This window comes from Scyliorhinus canicula, chromosome 5, assembly GCF_902713615.1.
Source record: "Scyliorhinus canicula chromosome 5, sScyCan1.1, whole genome shotgun sequence".
Lineage (NCBI taxonomy): Eukaryota > Metazoa > Chordata > Chondrichthyes > Carcharhiniformes > Scyliorhinidae > Scyliorhinus > Scyliorhinus canicula.
In genome coordinates this window covers 2,420,115-2,438,478 of record NC_052150.1, presented here as the reverse complement: position 1 = coordinate 2,438,478, position 18,364 = coordinate 2,420,115, and the positions used below count along the sequence as shown (strand labels likewise).

At 43.4% G+C, this 18,364-nt stretch overlaps 1 protein-coding gene across 5 annotated transcripts in view; it reads left to right on the top strand.

The window, feature by feature from the left end:
* LOC119965741 (cadherin-18-like) overlaps positions 1-18,364 on the top strand; it is a 787,515-nt gene that overhangs the window by 302,976 nt on the left and 466,175 nt on the right. For 4 of the 5 annotated variants that reach the window (XM_038796509.1, XM_038796505.1, XM_038796506.1 and 1 more), the window contains one exon: positions 5,949-6,089. The exons of the other annotated variant lie outside the window; for it this stretch is intronic. The gene's annotated coding sequence lies outside the window, so the exon portion shown is untranslated. The remainder of the gene's footprint in view (positions 1-5,948; positions 6,090-18,364) is intronic. 5 annotated transcript variants of the gene reach the window in all.

Sequence of the window (18,364 nt, the reverse complement as noted above, 5' to 3'; positions counted from 1 at the left end):
AAGCCTGGGGTAATATTTCAGAGCCATGTGTCAGGGACACACTTGTCTGACAATGGCTGAGGCACAGTACAGGGCAGCCCAGTCTCAGGCGGGCGTTTCCGGGCGCACATGGAAATTGCTGGGCTCTCCAGAGCTTGGCCCATTCACAAAGGGTCACAGCAGGGGGAATCAAGACCATTGGCCGGGTACTAACTGCCCTTGGCCAGTCAGATAGGGACATACCATGGGTCCAGACGGTCCCGCCCAAGGCAGGGAGGTACATCTCTCCCTCACTTAGGGACATGACCCAGTCTCTGTGTGCCGTGGATGAAGGAATTGGAACCATGGCTCAGACTAGGGCGCGTGTCCATGACTGGCAACGGCGGGTGATGGTGCTGCTTCTGGAGCTCACTCTGACCTCACCTCTGTCTAGCCTGGGGGGCAGCGAACACCCATGATGCGGAGGTGCTGGAATCGGCAGCCATTCTGAATCCCCCACACCTGACGCTGGCGCATCTGACAGGCAACATAAGGCAACAAAAAAAGTGGTTTGAAGTTGGCTGTTGTATTTCAAATGAGAACATATGCATGTTGGAAGTTTGTAAATAAATGAGGAAAGATAGGGTAAGTGTCCCTTTTAACATATAGCAACTATACATTAAATAAAGGGATTGATCAATTCTGGGATTCTGGAACTGCCAAATTATTGTAGGAAAAAAGAGATAGGGAAGGTCAAAGGGGAAAAACAGACTTTAAAAAAGCTGGAAACTGTGTGGGAATTGGCTGGTTAGATCTCAAAGGAGACAATGTGTAGACAAGGCCAGACCTGGACAATGTTTGCTGTCACCATCAGAGAGCACCCTCAGGGCAGCAGGGCAATGTGTGATAAAGTTGTTTGAATTATATAGATTAGAAAATCTATAAAGACTGCTACCATTTAACGGGGTTTAGCTTTGAGTGATTTGAGCCAAGATCTGTTTGGAAATGTTTGAGAAATATTATGAATGGTGTCAAAGTGTCCTTGTGCTTTAAGTGTAATTTTAAAAAAATCTTTATTTTATTAAATGGGTAACTTCCATTTAAAATCATCACCATTGGTCTGAGAAGTTGCTTCCTGAATTCAGAAAAAAACCCTCATAATACACAAATTGTAAAACCATTCTGGCAGACCATTTCCCATTCGCTGTGTTGTATTTTCCCGTTATCACATTAAGTTGAGCACTGCTTGTGGGGAGCAGCTTGTCTCTATGGAATACTAACACTATTTGGATGTTGCTTCCTTTATCAGTGTCTTGTAGCTTTTCACTGAGGATGACCAAGCTACAGCTTTGATTTCTTTTAGTTACATTTGAGGCAATATTCAAAATTGGGACCTATTTTTGGAATGCCCTGAGACCCTTTTGCAGTTCAGTAAGTGAACATTCCACAGCTCAGTTGGATAATAGGAATGATTAATATTCATATATTCAAACTGTGATCTTCCCATATTTACAATTTATTTCATGTGTTATTGTACAAGACCCTCAAAAGACCCTGACCAGCCATGTCTAAGGCCACAAGTCCCAAATACTGTGTAGAGAACAGGGAACTAACGTTTCAAGTCTAGATGACTCTCTGTTAAAGCATTGACAGCCTTGACAAAGAGTCACCCAGACTCGAGATGCTAGCTGCCTTCCCTCTCCACAGAGGCTGTCAGATCTGCTGAGATTGTCCAGTATTTTCTGTTTTTGTTTAGATTCCAGCATAAGAACATAAGAACTCGGAGCAGGAGTCGGCCATCTGGCCCCTCGAGCCTGCTCCGCCATTCAATGAGATCATGGCTGATCTTTTGTGGACTCAGTTCCACTTTCCGGCCCGAACACCATAACCCTTAATCCCTTTATTCTTCAAAAAACTATCTATCTTTACCTTAAAAACATTTAATGAAGGAGCCTCAACTGCTTCACTGGGCAGAGAATTCCATAGATTCACAACCCTTTGGGTGAAGAAGTTCCTCCTAAACTCAGTCCTAAATCTACTTCCCCTTATTTTGAGGCTATGTCCCCTAGTTCTGCTTTCACCCGCCAGTGGAAACAACCTGCCCGCATCTATCCTATCTATTCCCTTCATAATTTTAAATGTTTCTATAAGATCCCCCCTCATCCTTCTAAATTCCAACGAGTACAGTCCCAGTCTACTCAACCTCTCCTCATAATCCAACCCCTTCAGCTCTGGGATTAACCTAGTGAATCTCCTCTGCACACCCTCCAGCGCCAGTACGTCCTTTCTCAAGTAAGGAGACCAAAACTGAACACAATACTCCAGGTGTGGCCTCACTAACATCTTATACAATTGCAACATAACCTCCCTAGTCTTAAACTCCATTCCTCCAGCAATGAAGGACAAAATTCCATTTGCCTTCTTAATCACCTGTTGCACCTGTAAACCAACTTTCTGTGACTCATGCACTAGCACACCCAGGTCTCTCTGCACAGCGGCATGCTTTAATATTTTATTGTTTAAATAATAATCCCGTTTGCTGTTTATCCTACCAAAATGGATAACCTCACATTTGTCAACATTGTATTCCATCTGCCGCAATAATTTGCTTTTATCTCTGTTTACTATCCCTTCAGCTCTGCTATGCGCTTTTATCGAACATACAGTGCAGAAGGAGGCCATTCGGTCCATCGAGTCTGCACCGACCCACTTAAGCCCTCACTTCCACCCTATCCCTGTAACCAAAGAACCCCTCCTAAACGTTTTGGTCACTAAGGGCAATTTATCATGGCCAATCCACTTAACCTGCACATCTTTGGACTGTGCTATCCACTTGTGCTACCATAAAATATTTACAGTGAAATTACTATCTCTTGAAACGTTACTTCTTTAAATCCAGTCCCATCCTGTGCCACCGTTCTCTCTCTCCTCCACGGTGGGATTTGAACCGGGACCCCAAGGAATTATCCATGGTCTTTGGATTACTCGTCTAGCGACAATACCACTAACCCACCGCCTCCCCTGTTACCTGTGTGAATAATTAGTTCTGTTCCTGAGGACCATTAATAGTCTGATTAACAATTTTGTTTAATTGCATTGTTGATCTTGCTTTGTGTCAGCTGAGCTTCAAAGAGTGAGTGATACAACTCAGGGGGGGAGCATTTCTTTCTCGTTGTCTTCTTGCTGCACTGAGGTTAACAAAGGATAATTGGGGGGGGGGGGGTTTACATGTTGTTTCCTCAAAGACACAAGCGTAGTTTTCACTGCCAAATTATCAGGTTTTACATCTGACGTACGCTCAAGGAACAGAACATATCAGTTTCTATCTCAAATACTGAAGAAAAATGTAAAAATCTTCTTAATTTCCTTGTTTTTAAAGAGGTAACATGATTTATGTAATTTATAGAATTAAACTAAAATATCCTGTTGGTTTTGATCTTGCTTTATTAATTCTGCTTGATAAATTTGATTTAGAGAGGGTTATTGCAACATTTCTAGTGTTACCATTATGGGCTAGTAGGTGGGGAGTATTTCAGATACCCCAAGCTGTCTCTAGCTGAAGTATTGCACGGGCTGTTACAATCAGTGTGACAGCCATCATCCATTCCCCACGTCAACCAATGACATTGATAAATTAGAACTATTTAGTGGTAACTTTGGGTAATTCAGTGTTTGGGTCGGTGCCCACTGGGAACTGAATTAAGGTTGTCCAAATTAATTTCACATCGGGCTGTCAAGGAAACGTGCATCTTATTGGCTTGGATCCATTAGACAGTTTGATTCCTGAGACTAATGGCCAGTGGAGTCTTTAGATTCTGGTTTAAGAGCATATTTCTGTTAGTCGTTAATGGAGACAACCCTACAATATTATAAAAAACTATGATAATTCAATTAATGGAATCACAATTGCATTTAAGTTCACACAACAAAGGTCTAACTTTATTTCAACATGCACACTGCAGAATTATTGGCTGGAAATAATTTAAATTCAAGTTTCAACTAAAATGGAAATTAATTACTTTTAATGGGTAAGATGAAACATTAGCGAATACTGTTCGCTTATTCATTATCACTTCATTCATTAATTTCCATTCCTACATCAGAGGATTAACCATATTGTTTATTGGGAGTGTACAGAAATGGCATCTGTCCAAATAATGAGATAAACATTGGCTCTCCCTATCTCTCTCTCTATGTCTCTCTCCCTCTGTCTCTCTCTCTCTCTCTATATAATTGTAAGGCCACATATTTACGCAGTATTCGCCATACACTGCGAGTACATTGAAGAAATCAGAGCTGGACCACCCACTGGACGTTCAATACTTTAAGTTCTTCAAATAGATTATAAGGATCAATTCAGTGCTGGCAGCAACAAACTAATTGTATTTTACAGTTCCCAGGAAAGAAGTCTAAACATTGGTGCCAAATGTGATGCCGCAGAATAACTGAGCTCGTAGATTGCTCAACTGTTTTTATGTTTCAGTTTGGGTGGATTGGAATATAACAAGTTCTCTTTCCATTTATCGACACATATGTCGACACATGAATTAGGAACAGGAGGAGGCCATTCAGCCCCTCCAGCCTGCACCATTATTTGATCAGATCAAGACTGATCTGATTCTGGCCCCAACGCCACTCTCCTGCCCACTCCCAATACACTTTGATTTATGGATAATAGAAACTTGATTTGTGTTGATTCTCTTTTAATCGCTGGGTCAAAGGTTGGATTAAGGAGGATTTGAGGAGATGCACAAGAGTCATTTTCAATTTTTGTTATGGAGGGAAACGTGCCTGGGATAGGTTGACTGCCTTTTATGCAGCTTTTATACAGTCCAAATAAACAGATTCAGATTTGTTACAGGTATGTCCATGGGGGTGGAGAGAGTTTACGAGTGTGACCAACATTTACATCTCGAAGCTGGAGGGGTATTGAGGGGACTTTCTGCCACTGTGTTCTCTTGGGAAATGTGTGATTGCCTTAATGGATCAGAGAGGAATGTTCCAGAGTTCATCCCTGAACCAGTCTGAGGGTTTTCACTGCTCTGTGCCTTTCTCAAGCAGCAACCTGCCCGCTGTGTTGTAATGAAGAGTGTGAAGTGGAAAGCAATAAGGGTTATCGGCTGAAATTTGTGCAGTTACACACAGGCAGCTTAAAGGGTGTGAGGGTGATAAATTCCAGAGTTAAAAGCTTCACCCTAACTGTCTAATGTGTGTCTGGTTAATCATGTGCTTTCTGGATGTGGAAACGCATTAGCATTGGTGAAAATCTCTCAGCTGCAAGCAGATGGTTAATCCAATTGATGAGATAGTTAATGGGCATTTTGTGAGCATACTGTAACCTTGCCTGTGTCGCAATGCCTTCTGTTGTGTCCGCACTCTGGAAAATAGGAAGAGGAGGCAGTTTCACAGCGGAGGCTGCTTTACAGAAGGTTTGAGATTGAACTGATCCTTGAACAACTCCACATTGTGCGAGGAAACTGATGTCTCTGATTTCCACAGCCTCCTGATGACTCTGCCGCTGCTTTGACACTGAGGCTGCCCCCATTGCTACGTTGCTGCTTTGGCCTCAGCAGTGCTTCCATTGGTAACGCATTGGAGGCTCGGAGCCTCCCTTGCAGTCGGCTGTACTAGCCTGGACTCCTCACTCTGGCAACGGCAAATGGGGAGGTGCTCAGTTATTGGCCACTTCCCATTTGATGCATTGTGGGTATGGGCAGCGTCCCAGGAAAGAAGTCTAAACGTTGGTGCCAAATGTGATGATGCAGAATAACCTGAGCTCGTAGATTGCTCAACTGTTTTATGTTTCAGTTTGGTGGATTGGAAAATGGCCCATACTAAATGGCCTAAGTGTCCTGAGAATGTTCCAGGGCCTCCTGCCATGGTGTGTCAATGGACCGTCTCAGCAGCTCCTCTCTTATTTTTTGTCACTGTATGTTTGGTGCTACACAAGAGAAGCAAACTCTAAAAGTGTCAATCTTCTAATTATTTAGGCTTTCAAGAGAAGAGTCTATGATCAGGGTCACAGAAATCCTCTTTGAAGATGGTTGCTGTTGGAATTCCCAAATTTGGCAGGATTGACTAGTGAAGATTTTTTAGAATTGAGGAGTTTCTCTCACGCCTTCTCCAGAATTGTAAGTTATTTACTTTCCTATACTCTTGGTGGCTTGTGTTTCTTATGTTGTGAAGCATCATAATTAGCCAGTGTTTAATTGGAAAGTTTGTCATTCTTTCAAGTGTATTTCTTGCTGGAATATCGTGATATTCACACAGGAAAAGTGAGTCCCTGGCATCTTGGCTCAAGGGAATTAATTTTGGGAGGAAAAAAATAAATAATTTTTAAAACATTGTTTCATGCAGCTGTTGTCAAGGTCAGTCTGGTTGTGTTGAACCTCATTTCAGATATATCTAAGCAGCAGATATGTTCACACCGTGCCTGTCCGTACTGGAACTACAGCTTGTTATAACCATCAGATTACTTCCACCAGATGCACCGACCACTGCGTGGACTGAACATTTAACCATAATCAGTCAATGACTCCTTGGTGAATGGTAATACTGTCTAATAGACTCCAGAGTCATAAATCAAAGCAGAAATCTAGTATCGCCTGAGTATATGGGCACCTTATTTGCAAATCCAAGAACCGTCTTATAGCCTGGAGTAATCTGGGGACCTTTCGTAAAAGGGCAAAACTGAAATATAAAAATCAATTATCCTTGCAAGGTTCTGAACACGACATCAATTTCAAATCCAAATAAATCACAACGATATTAAAGCTTTTTGGAAGGAGCAAACCCGGTCTTTGATGGGGAAGCTGCAGAATTTGGAGATGATCATATTACACTTTGCTGGAAATGATAAGAAGCCAGATCTATAGATGTAGCTTTGCTTTAGGTTTTGAGACTGTTTTTAATTCTGGAGCCACGTTTACCCCAGTTTTCCAGGTGAGGACCCTGCAGGATCAGGTGAAGTGTTGATATTTATGCCCGCCAAAATGGGAGCAATTGAAACTCTCCCAGCCGGCCTGAGCACTGATGGGATTGGCTGCAATGGGACAGTATTTTACAGTTCCCCAGAGAAAGGTTTTGCAGTGTGGAGACTCATAAAATTCTCCGGGAGACTTTCCTGTGACCTACCCGCCCGGTCCTAACCTTGCCGCAATCTTATAGGCGCTGGGCAAAGTCCAGGTTTGGACGGCAGCTCTCGGAGGCGGGACTTCTTCCCCAGGTGGCAGATGGGGGATGGTCCAGCTCCTGTCAGTTAATTGTCCTCAACATGTTACACTGGGGGGGGGGGGGGGGGGGGGGGGGGGGGTGGGGGGGGGGGGGGGGGGGGGGGGGGGGGGGCCGCAGGAGGGGGGGGTGGTGGCTGGAGGGGGTCGGAGCCAGTCCGAGCAGGGGTGAGCTTCCCATCATTCCTTCCAATTGGTGGGGTGGATAATTTCCACCTCTGGGGAGATTCTGCCAAAATGTTTCTACTCCCATCCAATTTTACTCTCCAATAAAGTCAATCGGTAGTATTGGGAAACAGTGAAATCAGCGTCCCACATGGTCCTGTGGGCTTGCCACCAGAAAGTTAGTCTATTTACCCCGAGACTTTGCTGAGTAAATTTCCAGTTAGGCATTTAATTCAAATCATAGAAGTATGCGGTCATAGCTCAATATGGTGATGTTAAAATGTCCCTGGAGACCGCAGCTTGGCTTTGTCTTGCTGTCCGTCTGTATTGTTAGGAGTTTCTTCCTATTGTCTGAGAAATTGTCTTACTATGTTACTGAACAATCTGAAGCTTTGCATTAAGCATGTTGTAAGTCATTTAAATGGTGAAGTACCACTCTTTGGGCAACCCTTCCCTCTCTAACTTAATTCTTCTCAATACCTGCCAATCTTTGTTTGAAACCTTATTCTATTATTTTCCTGGCATGTTCTATCTTTCCAGATTTTTGTGTTTTGTTTGATAATACGCATTAATGTTAACAACAGAAAGCAAGTGTTTGTGAGAAAGTATGTTTCTTTGGCAAAGTACCATGTTGGGAAACTTGAACTGTACAGTTGGGAACATTAAGGTTCCCAGCACACACGTTCAGGAGCATCATTCACCATCTGAAACCCAGGCCCACATGAACTTGCTGATATTTGAAGATGTGTTGAAAAGGTTAATCGTGATTTGAAGTTCAGTGACGTTGGCAAATCTATAAATTCCAATTTATTCAAAGTGAGCATTCTATAAGGAGCCATATGTTCAGAGATTTACAGCATTGCACAGAGGTCTGCTGAAGGCAAAGAATTTTCTGGCGTATTATAATTTTAATACCAAATGTTACTGAACTCAGAGAATCAGAAAGAAATAAGAAGGAAATTGTGCCAATATTTAATGTAATTCCTTACAATCCATGCTAATTCTCAAATATTACAACAAACTAGCTTCCTGGAGCATAATGACAGCAAAACCAAAAGCATCCTTTGCACCTCGAAGCTGAACCTTTAACTGTATCAAACTCCCAGGGCGTCCTTGAAGACGTGAAGAGCAAGGAGGCGTGGAATATCACAGTCCAATTTAACCCCAAGCAGAGCCTACTCCTCCCTATCTACCCCACTACAGACTGCTGATTCCCTCATGGTCATCGGTCGATTTTCTTTATTGAACTCAAATGTCATCACTGCGGTGAGATTGGAACACATATCCCCAGGGCATTACCCTGGGCCTCTTGTTTATCAACCCAGTGACAGTGCCACTACACCTCCTGGTCTCTGACTTTCAGATGAAAAGTTATGGACTCGATTTAAATATTCTGCTAAGAAAATAAAAGTGAGTAATAAAAGCTGGAGATTTATCCCTATTATCTAGTGGCAGCTCCAGCTGAAGTAAATGAGAGAAACAATTAAAAGGAAGCAGGAGAAAAAGACGGTGGTTAACCCAGATTCAATCTACAATCAATTAAGATGGATATACCAAATGCTAATAGAATTTTTTTTGTGGTCCAGTTTATGGGCTTCCATTCACTATAGCTTCGTAATTCTTCCTCCCATATATTTAATGTAATTGTAGTTCACTACAAGAGTACCACTTTATCATTGACAGCAGAAAATGGCTATCTTAGGGTATCCTGCAAGCAGCAGCAAACAAATGTGTGATATTGTGTAGGGTTAGAGATAATGGTTTAAATATCTGCTGAGATTTCCCAGTCGTCAACCGAAATGTTTAGCCTGCAATGTGAAGGGTTTTTTTTTGTGGGGGGAGGGTGGTTTGTGCAGGGGTTAGGCTGGAAGTTGGGAGAATTTCTGCAGAAGTTCATGCACAATGGGTTAGACACTGGGTGGCACGGTAGCACAGTGGTTAGCACTATTGCTTCACAGCGCCAGGAACCCGGCTCGGGTCACTGTCTGCGGAGTCTGCACGTTCTGCCCATGTCTGTGTGGGTATCCTCCGGGTGCTCTGGTTTCTTCCCACAAGTCCCGAAAGACGTGCTTGTTAGGTGAATTGGACATCCTGAATTCTCCCTCTGTGTACCCGAACAGGCGCCGGAATGTGGTGACTGCGAGATTTTCACAGTAACTTCATTGCAGTGTTAATGTAAACCTATGTGTGGCTCTAATAAAGATTATTATTATTTTTAAAATGGGGTCTTACACTGTAGCAGGAAGCAAAGGATATGTTAGCTGCCTGTCCAGTATTGAGACCTGTCAATGTTAGTAGAAGTAAAACAGGCAAGCTGTGTTCTACCATACAATTTGTGTTATTGCCCCAAGCAGAATTTCTATTCCAATATCTTTCTGTTTTGTGGCTTAGAATTTATTTTCTAGGCTGTCAAAATCGAACTGTGAGCAGTGGTGATTTCAGATAATATTTCTGATTCCTGACTCCATCTCACTCCTTGGAAAGAAATTTGAACACTGCCAGATATTCTGAACTGGAATAAAAATTATGCATTTCTAAAAAAAAAATCAACCCACTGACTTTCTCTAGTTTTCTACATTGCTGGAAATCTGCAGTATTATTTTTAACATCACAAATGTTTAGGTGCAAATGTATGAATGTTTTGCTCACCCAGGGTGAGTTACAGCCTGCACTGTGATGATGGGGACAATTGAATTACTTTCTGTGCCTCTTCAAAGTGATCCTGGCCTGCTTCACTTGCCTCCCGGTCTGCTTCACAGTGATGCTGATCTGCTTCACTCTCCTCCCGGTCTGCTTCACAGTGATCCTGATCTGCTTCAGTCTCTTCCTGGAGTCTTCACAGTGATCCTGATCTGCTTCACTTTCCTCCCGGTCTGCTTCACAGTGATGCTGATTTGCTTCATTCTCCTCCCGGAGTCTTCACAGTGATCCTGATCTGCTTCACTCTCCTCCCAGTCTGCTTCACAGTGATCCTGATCTTCTTCACTCTCCTCCCGGAGTCTTCACAGTAATCCTGACCAGTTTCACTCTCCTCCCAGTCTGCTTCACAGTGATGCTGATCTGCTTCATTCTCCTCCCGGAGTCTTCACAGTGATCCTGACCTGCTTCACTCTCCTCCCGGTCTGCTTCACAGTGATCCTGATCTGCTTCACTCTCCTCCCGGTCTGCTTCACAGTGATCCTGATCTGCTTCACTCTCCTCCCGGTCTGCTTCACAGTGATTCTGATCTGATTTACTCACCTACCGGTCTGCTTCACAGTGATCCTGATCTGCTTCACTCTCTTCCTGGAGTCTTCACTGTGACCCTGATCTGCTTCACTTTCCTCCCGGTCTGCTTCACAGTGATGCTGATCTGCTTCATTCTCCTCCCGGAGTCTTCACAGTGATTCTGATCTGATTTACTCTCCTACCGGTCTGCTTCACAGTGATCCTGACCTGCTTCACTCTCCTCCCGGTCTGCTTCACAGTGATCCTGATCTGCTTCACTCTCTTCCCAGTCTGCTTCACAGTGATCCTGATCTGCTTCACTCTCCTCCCGGTCTGCTTCACAGTGATCCTGATCTGCTTCACTCTCCTCCCAGTCTGCTTCACAGTGATCCTGATCTGCTTCACAGTGATCCTGAACTGCTTCACTCTCCTCCCGGAGTCTTCACAGTGATCCTGATCAGCTTCACTCTCTTCCCAGTCTGCTTCACAGTGATCCTGACCTGCTTCACTCTCCTCCCGGTCTACTTCACGGTGATCCTGATCTGCTTCATTCTCCTCCCGGAGTCTTCACAGTGATCCTGACCTGCTTCACTCTCCTCCCGGTCTACTTCACAGTGATCCTGATGTGCTTCACTCTCCTCCCGGAGTCTTCACAGTGATTCTGATTTGTTTCACTCTCCCCCCGGTCTGCTTCACAGTCATCCTGATCTGTTTCACTCTCCTCCCGGTCTGCTTCACAGTGATCCTGACCTGCTTCACTCTCCTCCTGGTCTGCTTCACAGTGATTCTGATCTGATTTACTCTCCTACCGGTCTGCTTCACAGTGATCCTGATCTGCTTCATTCTCCTCCCGGTCTGCTTCACAGTGGTCCTGAGCTCTTTCACTCTCCTCCCGGTCTCTTCACAGTGAACCTGATCTGTTTCCACTATCCTCCTAGTCTGGTTCACAGAGATCCTGATCTGCTTCACTCTCCTCTCAGTCTGCTTCACAGTGATCTTGATCTGCTTCACTCTCCTCCTGGTCTTCACAATGATCCTGATCTGCTTCACTTTCCTCCCGGTCTGTTCCCAGTGATTCTGACCTGCATCACGCTCCTCCCGATCTGCTTCACAGTGATCCTGATCTGCTTCAGTCTCCTCCCGGCTTGCTTTACAGTGATCTTGATCTGCGTCACTCTCCTCCCGGACTCTTCACAGTGATCCTGATCTGCTTCACTCTCCTCCCGGTCTGCTTCACAGTGATCCTGATCTGCTTCACTCTCCTCCCAGTCTGCTTCACAGTGATCCTGATCTGCTTCACTCTCCTCCCAACTTACTTTACGGTGATCCTGATCTGCTTCACTCTCCTCCCGGTCTGCTTCACAGTGATACTGATGTGCTTCACTCTCCTCCCAGTGTCTTCACAGTAATCCTCATCTGCTTCACTCTCCTCCCAGAGTCTTCACAGTGATCCTGATCTGCTTCATTCTCCTCCCTGTCTATTTCACAATGATCCTGATCTGCTTCACTCTCCTCCCTCTCTCTTCACAGTGATCCTGATCTGTTTCCACTCTCCTCCCGGTCTGCTTCACAGTGATCCTGGCCTGTTTCACTCTCCTCCCTGTCTTCACATTGATCATGATCTGCTTCACTCTCCTCCTGGTCTGTTTCACAGTGATCCTGACCTGCTTCACTCTCCTCCCGGTCTGCTTCACAGTGATCCTGATCTGTTTCACTCTCCTCCCGGTCTGCTTCACAGTGATCCTGATTTGCTTCACTCTCCTCCCGACTTACTTTATAGTGATCCTGATTTGCTTCACTCTCCTCCCGGTCTTCACAGTGATCCTGATCTGCTTCACTGTCCTCCCGGTCTGCTTCACAGTTATCCTGATTTGCTTCACTCTCCTCCCGGTCTTCACAGTGATCCTGATCTGCTTCACTCTCCTCCCGACTTACTTTATAGTGATCCTGATTTGCTTCACTCTCCTCCCGGTCTTCACAGTGATCCTGATCTGCTTCACTGTCCTCCCGGTCTGCTTCACAGTTATCCTGATTTGCTCTCCTCCCGGTCTTCACAGTGATCCTGATCTGCTTCACTCTCCTCCCGGTCTGCTTCACAGTGATCCTGACCTGCTTCACAACCCCCCCCCCCCGCCCCCCCCCCCCCCCCCCCCCCCCGCCCCCCAGGGTTTGAGAATTCCAGTCTTTTTCTTCTTAAAGATTAATTGAGAGGTTTCCAGCCAGCGAATGCTGAAGCCATTTTTCATAAAGAATGCTTTCACACAGGATAGTGTCTTATCTTTTTGCGGCTACTCTAGTTTCTTTATTTGAGCCTTTGCTGTTTCACCATTTGTCATGGGTGTGTGAGACTGTTCTGGGAGTAAAAGTGTGAGCAAGGTTGTCCTCCTGTTCTCCAAACATAGCGATATATCGCCATGGAAACACAACAGTCGTGTTTTTTTAATTCTCAGGAATCTAATCTCCAAATAGACAGAGATACCAAATGTGAACTCTTAATTGCAGCCAAACAAATGTGGTAATTTAATTAGAATGTTTTCCAGCCAATCATTTGGGAAGGATAATAACAATGCTCTTCAGTACAGTTATGTTAATGTAGTGCGTAATTAAAAAGCATTCAAAGTTTCACGTCTTTTTGCATAATCTGAATAACCAGGAATGACGATGAAAGCAAAATGATTCTAGGTTTGAATTCTGTGGCTCTTCTGAAATAAAAATGAAGATTAATTAAATTAATTATTATTCATTCAGTAAGTTCCTATAAACATTACCTGCTTTGTTCCAGTAAATAGGGAGTGTTCATGTCTGAAGTTAAGAACGCATTCCCAGAGAGATTTCTCATTACATGATTACAAAGTAGGAAATTCAGTTTGATGTCCTTAGCTGCCACCCGTTTTCGGCTGTTTCAGCAGGAGACCTATTTTTGTCACCATTCCGCACATGTGCTTATAAATGTCTGGCTGTCACACATATCCAATATCTTGGAATGTCACACGCAAGTCCCCAAATAACACGCAAATGTGAAATTCTCCTCATGAGCACGGAACATCATTCAAACATTATGTGGCAACTTTTGCAGATAAGTTGTGACGTCCTCACCATTTACGAGGAAAATTGGATGCTGTCGATGTCATATTTCAGCTTCCACAGCAATGTGGAGGGCAGCATAGTCAGCAGATAAACGTTTTGTTCAGCCCCGAGGAGGATTTGCATCGACTTTCTCCATAAACGTTGCACATTTCCAGCATTTTCTCTTTTTGTGCCAGTCTCCTGCATTACACCTTCTGTAAAAACGTTGCTGCCTGTATTCAAACTCTCCACAAGTCCCACTCACCCATCAAGCCAGATCTCAGAAGCAGGGAATGTCTGAATTTTTCCATGTTTATTCTTATTTTCCCATTCCTCCAGGTCTCCCCTCCCTGCATCTCTCATCTGCTCCACAACTAGAAACCCAAGATTACCGTTCTCTATTTTTAGCTGTCTGCTTTTGGTTTCCTCACTTCAAAACTCTAACGTTCACTTCACAATCCTTTCTCCCACTCTTTCCTTCTTCAAGATGCTCCTTCAAACTGAGCCCTTCTACCAGCCTTTGTAGGACAGGATTTTAGTGAAGAAAAGGTGTTGTTATATCATTATTAATGTTCAAATCATCAACTTTCCACACGGGAGAGAGACCCTGTGAATTGTCACAAGCCGTGAGACAATTTGCATCTCCCCATCGTAAACTTTGCAAAAACACTAATGTATCTAACCTCTCCTGGGTTTCAGAACGCTTCTACATTATCGTCCATTAAACTCACCAGAGAAAGTTCGCTCATGTAATTTGTAAGAAAAGTAAATATTTAACGCTGCAATCATTGTTAACAACTACCATTCAAACTCATTGGCCCAGAAACAAAACAATTACAGTAAAAGTGTGAAGTCACATTCTTTCCTGCTGTTAAATGGTTTCCGAGATTTTAAAATTGTAAACTTTTTATATTTCTTTCTTACTTCTCCTTCCTGTCTGTTTATTCTTTCTTTTACTCCAATCTTTCTTTCCCTCTCTGTATTTCTCTCTCTGTATTTGATGTGAAATTGCTCACTGTAATGGAACCTCAATCTGCCCCCTGTATATTTCTCAATGCATTCAGCTCACTCACAAACAGGATATACCGTTTGGGTGTTCATCCGAACCCCATTGCTATCCTACTGTCAGAAAGCTAACACAGTAACCCCAATTTTTTTTTTGGACACAAAGGGCAATTTATCATGGCCAATCCACCTAACTTGCACATCTTTGGACTGTGGGAAGAAACCGGAGCACCCGGAGGAAACCCACGCAGACACGGGGAGAACATGCAGACTCCGCACAGACAGTGACCCAAGCCGGGAATCGAACCTGGGACCCTGGCGCTGTGAAGCAACTGTGCTCACCACTGTGCTACCGTGCTAGCCAGGGTCACATTTGGTTTGATTATATTTGTGCCTGTGAAGCATCTTGGGATGCTTGTTTCATTGAAGACACCACACACAAGGAAATAAATTGGTGTTATCGTTATTGTTTTCCGAGTCCACTTTCTTTGACTGAAGAACTGTAAAATCAATTGGGGATAATAAATATAGAATACATTTGATTGGGGCTTAAATGTGGACACTTTCTTTCTAACTGCCAACATGTTGTGAAGGTAGCATTGATTGCTGCATTGTGGTGAATTTAATGGCCATATTTTTATTAATTGGATAAGCAAAGCATAAATTCTGGTTGAGGAAACCAAAACTGGGTGATGACTGAATTGATATATCTGATGCCTTATCTCAGTGCCCACAGCAACGCGGAGAGCAGGATAGACAGAAAATAAATCTGTTGTTCAGCCCCAAGGTGGGTTTGCATCGATTTTCTCCACACCTGTTTCCAGCATTTTCACTTATTGTGTCAGAGTTCAATGTTTGAAGTGTTTTTTGTCATGGATTTGTTGTGAGGTACATTCTGCTGAGAAGTCGAGTCTCTGAACCATAGGTCACAGCTTCAAAGAAAACCCATGAAAGGGTTACAAACAGGAGAGGGGTTAGTTCAAACAGCACTAGTTTCTCTTCTCAACACCAGTCCTGAAAGAGAAAGGTGTTGTGATTTGTTCCCCTCTTTAGAAGTGGGGGCATATTTCCCAACCCATTGGTTTTGATGAGATCCAATTGTCTTTGCAAAGAGTCATTCAGACTCAAAATGTTAGCAACCTTCTCTTTCCACAGATGCTGTCAGACCATAATGTGTCAATCGTATGTCCTATGTTTTTTCATAAGATCATAAGACATAGGAGCAGAATTAGACCACTCAGCCCATCGAATCTCCTCCGCCATTCAATCATGGCTGATATTTTTCCTATCCCCTTTCTCTTGCCTTCTCTCTGTAACACCTGATACCTTTATTAATCATGTATGGAACGATCTGTCTGGACTGTACACAGAACAATACTTTTCATGGTACTGTGACAATGAGCTTAAATCTAAATCCAACCTGCTGTGATTGTCCAGTAGTTTCTGTTTTGGATTCAAACATCCGTCTTAATTTGCTTTTATCCAATTTTCTATTACTAACCCAATTAAAAGTCCAATTACTAACCCAATTTCAAAGTACAATTAAAAGTTCCCTCGCGGAGGTGGATGGGATGAAAACGAATACTGGATAAGACCAGTCCTGAGGTGTTTACTACATCTGATCTGATTGGCATTCGGAGATGAATCAGTTTTGTAGGCAATGGGACAGAATTTTCAGCATAAGCATTGTAGATAAGGCCAAGTGTTCAAACCTGGGCAATGCTCCTTTTTCTCTGAGACTGCCACTCAGATGTTAAAATGGCCAACTGAGACTTTGCAGTTCGGCAAGGCAGTATTACTGGTTACATAAACCAGAGGCCCATATCACAAGACTCTCACCTTTGACATTATCCTTAGCAAAGGACATGTTTCCATTGTCTGGGTCCTCAAGATTGTTATATGTCTTAATGATTAGAAATTGAAAGGAAAGTTGCGGAACCTGTTGGCCATCCAGGATTATGAAAATGCAGATGTCCTTTGTACAGTTCTTATTTTAATTTAGTTAGGGCAGCCCATAGGTGTCATTAATGGCTCTTCTGGGGAAACGAGGTGTGAGTCTCCCCAGTACAATCAGCTAGCTTCTTTTGTTCCAGGTCATTGACAGACATCGATTCAGCCATTTCAGGTCTTTGTCCAGTTTGAAATTTTTATCTGAGATTGCAATGCGCATATATCTATATATTGTAGTTAAAGATTTAGACGGGATGAAGTCATAATCCATCACAATGAGGAATATAAAGAGGGAGTTAGAGTTACTGAGAGACACAAAGCTGAGTTTCGGATAACATTACCGAACAATCTCTGAAGCAAAATTGAGTCGACTGTTTGTAAAACCTTAAATTTTGTCAGAATAAAACAAACATGTTTGCAACTGCTTCCCAATCGTTCAAATCTCTGTAAGATCTTTGGGAAAAAATATTCCATTATATTACGCTCCATGGACTGAAATGAGTATTTGATTGAATGTAAAAATGCCGAAAGAAAAGCATTTCCATTTTCTTCCCCAAGCAAAAAGATGAGAACAGATCTGCTGTTAGTAATCCTGATTGCAATGATTCACAACACTATAATAGACTGGCTGAAGTTGAATGTAGCATAAAATGAAGGCCCAAACTCAAGGTTGATGGGATTTTGTTCTCTGTAATGGAATAGTGGAGTGTATTTTATTTTATGAAAGAAAAACTCTCAAGTCAGGGATTTGACCGTAACCATGTTACGGAATCTATAGCACCTGGTGTAATATGTAGAAATACTTTACATTACTCTGTTGGAAAGGTATTGAAAGAACAGTTTCAGGACACTCTATTCTGTATGTGTGATAACCCTCATGAGACTCATGGGGCACTGCAACTGATCACCCCTTAGGATGTGTGAGATACAAGCTCCCTCGCTCATGAGGGAGGCCCATCAATTGTGGATCATAGAAATCGCCTCATAGCCAGCCCGGAATGGGACCGGCTAGATTGGTAGTGCCATTCGGAACCATGGATCTGGAAGCCACATTGCGGACTGTAACTTTTGCTGTTGAATTCAACTTCTTTTGGATTTACATTCTCACGCCTCCTGAGCTTTTATACTGATACCGAGGAAAACAAGAGGTGTGATCCTGGATGCCCTGACCGCACTGGAATTCTCCAACATAAGAATAAAGTCGGTTATATTTTTAAAATGCCACTTTCCGGAGGCCTTTGATGCTGCCGTGGAAACTGGGCCCAGTATATCGAATGGATGCGGTATTTCTTACAGGTAATAGTTTTGTTGCCGATGATCAGCAAATGGTAATACTCCTGACTGCCTTGCCGGCCCAACCCTTTAGGCTAATTCAGGGCCCGACCTACCCAGCAGCCCCAAACACAAGAACCTGTCGCAAACTTGTGGAATTTGTTGTGAATCATTATGACCCCAAGCCGTTAGTAATCACGCAGAGATAACAATTTAATATGGCCGGGAAACTCCTGGGGAATCGGTTAGGGAATTTTTGATGCGCCTACACAGGTTAGCTGTGCATTGTGATTTTGGCCCATCTCTCCATGAGATGTTGAGAGATCGGTTGGTGTGTGGCAAAAACAATATGGCTACCCAAAGGAAGCTGTTAGCAGAACCAGGATTGGATCTAAAACAGGCCATAAAGTTGTCGTTCTCCCGTGAGAATGTGGAAAAGGGGTTCAAAAACTCGAGGGTTCCATGAACTACGAGGGGCGCAGCAATTGCTGGCCTCCATTCCAATGAGCGAT